We start from the raw sequence: 3,081 nt of genomic DNA, 5'->3' as shown, positions 1-3,081 counted from the left end.
ATGCCTCCATGAACCTCTCTAGAAAGGTTGTGGGCTACTCATCTGGTCCCTGCTTAACCTCACGTACCTTGGTCAAATTGGTGGGTCATTGTGTGCCCCCCCCCCCCGAGACCTGCCAACAGAGACTGGCGGTAGATCTTCAGGTGCTCCTTAACTTCTGCTGTGTTAAAATCCCAGTCAGGTCTAGTCAGGGGAAACCAGCTGTCAATGGCAGCCTGGGCAATCGATGGTATCTATCCATGTCTGAGGGGACATTCTTTCTGGCTTCCTACATTATCCTCTATTGTTCTTTGATTGTGACGAGCACTCTCATGAGTTGTTGGATATCATCCCAGGTGGGCTGATGAGTAAATAAAACAGTCTCAAAGAGATTAATCAGCCTCTTGGGGTCTGAAAGGAGGTGGGGGTGTTGGGCCTTCCAGTAGTACAAGTCGGCCAGTAGGGCCAATATTGCATAGCCTGATTTCCTTATCATCTAGAGGCCCATATGCCCTCAGGGGATGTGGCTCTCAGACTTCCGGTCCCCATGGCGGGACTGGGAAGTTGGGAGGGGTCTCCTTCCATTTTTTCCTCTGGTAAAGGGAGGTACAATGGCCCTGGTCCCATATGGACTGAGGATCCCAGAGCCTGTACTGGTGCTGGCAGGGCCATGGGGTCAAGGGTATGGGGATATGGAGGAGGAGGGTCTTGGAGGATAGACTTCTTCTCAGGTCCGGATCTCTCCTCCCATGTTTCCGTTTTCCTGACCACCAGAACCTGTGAGGTGGGTCTTGAGGAAAGAAAGGCTTTTATCCATGGGAGGGGTGGAGCTCCTCTAGATTCTTCCAGGTAACTGTGTAGGGCGCTTGGTCTGAATGCTTGAGAGATCCTGGCCTAAAGATTATTTTCTCTACTGTTTTGAACACTTGCAAGTCGAAGGTCCCTATGGGTGGCCACCCTACTCTGCAGGTGGGCCATTCAGAGAAGCAGAGAGTGACTAATTTGCCCTTCTCTACTACTACTACTGACAAGTTTTCTTCTCTTTTCCTAACTTTCCTGCAGTGGTTAACTAGCATATTTAATGGAGTAGATTAAGTCTGTCCAATGTCCAAAAATGTCATCAGTCCAAGTCCAAGAACACAGAGAAAGACAATCAACACAGAGACAATTTGCCCCTTCCACAGGCATAGAAACCAGGTTATAGCAAGGCTCGGCTCCCTCCGATAACTGTGTCTTGCTGTTTCCAAAAGGAGCAGAGTCCTCTCAACTCCCTCTGGGGTGTGGGGCCTGAAGTGTCCTCCAGACTCTCCATGGTCACAGCATTAAGGCATGTTTGTCAGTCACAACTGACCACACAAAACAGAGAGACAAACACTTACTTAGGTGGCTGTTGCTGTTGCTGTTGCCGAGCTCAGTCTTTGCCCCTCTGATCAGCCTAGTCAGTGGTCACTTGGGGTGGTCTCCTCGAATCCCAGACCAGGCCCCAAACATAAGACTCCCCTCCCCTCCGGCCAGTGGTACTTACTTTGAGATGCCCCCAAGTGAGACACAGAGACACAGATCGGTAACAAAGCAAGAGGTTTATTTTCAACCCTCATCCAGTCCCTTGAGGTGAGTAACAAGAAGGCAACCCAGAATGGATATTATAAATAATTCATTACAATCAGAATGGATGGGGCTGGAGAGATGGCTCAGCAGTTAAGAGCACGACTATTCCTCCAAAGGTTCTGAGTTCAAATTCTGGAAACCACATGGTGGCTCACAACCATCCCTAATGAGATCTGATGCCCTCTTCTGGGGTGTCTGAAGACAGCTACAATGTACTTAACATATAATAAATAAATAAATAAATAAATAAATATTAAAAATGAATGGATTATAGTTTTTAGGGGCACAGCAAGGTTACAGTTCAAACTAAACTTATTGGTTAAGCATGGCTCCGTTAAGCATTGACCTTTAATTCTATTGGCTAGCAAGCATGACACACATTTGAACTCTACCTGGGACTTTCCAGAGAGTCAGGTGACTATTAGTCAGTACATTCTGAGAAAATTTTTACTCAAGAAAGTTCCTGTGGGTGGAGAATGGAACTTGGCCTAACCTTGACCCTAGGTGGGAAGGGGAAGCTGTAAGGAGGGTGTGGGAATGGACCCCCCCCCCAAGGGTCCCTCAATAGCAATAAATAATAGCAATAGTAATAATAATAATAATAATAATAATATTTTACTACTAAAATAGCAGCAAACGAACAACAACAAGAGCAAAGATAACAAATGCTCCTATGTAGTACATACACATGTGATCCTAGAGACTGGGAGATTGAGGCAGGAGGATTGCAGTCTAGTAGTGAGATACTCTCTCTCTCTCAAAAAAATTGAATTTAAAAATGATAAGGACAGGATTGAAACAATCACTACAATAAAGATGAGTGGCTAAGAGGAATACAACGAAATACTTAATACACTGGTACAAATTCAAATCAACAATGAGACACTACTTCATGTTAAATTGATATGTTTAGCATAAAGCTGTCCCTGCATTTCCTAAATCTGGCCTAAAGATTTCTCTATATGTGGCATAACATATACAGCCTAACTTGAATGCAAATAGCCTCACTGTTGTAAGGGTGTCAACCAATGAAAGGGGAAGGGGCCTTCTAATTGCTCAAACAAAATAGATGCCAGATGGAACTACTCCTTGGTCTCTACAGTCACTTACATTTTGTGCATGTGACTTTTGGTTGGCTATAAATGGTAAGTTATTTCTCCATCGGTAGAATGAACCAGTTCAAGCCAGATTAAATTATGTATAAATGTAGATTTTTCTGGGAAGCTACTCTCAGGAGAGCAGGGTCTCAGGCCCCAAGGAAAGAGGCCAGGGAAGTTGCCCTGTAGGGAAAGAGACGTTGGAGAGGGAGGAAGGGAAAGAGAGAAAGAGCTCTTGCAGAGAGAGGGAGAGAAGAGAGGAGAAAGGGGACAGAGAGACTAAAATGTCTGACTATATAGGGAAGAGCCTGTGGGGGAAGGGGAGCCCAGCCCCTGGGCTGGGCTGGTAGGGTAGAAGGTAGCATATGCTAGGTAGAGACTGGGAGGTGTTGGGAGA

The sequence above is a fragment of the Mus musculus genome, chromosome 2 (genome assembly GCF_000001635.26).
Source record: "Mus musculus strain C57BL/6J chromosome 2, GRCm38.p6 C57BL/6J".
In the NCBI taxonomy this organism is placed as follows: Eukaryota; Metazoa; Chordata; class Mammalia; order Rodentia; family Muridae; genus Mus; species Mus musculus.
Note: the sequence above shows the minus strand (reverse complement) of the source record.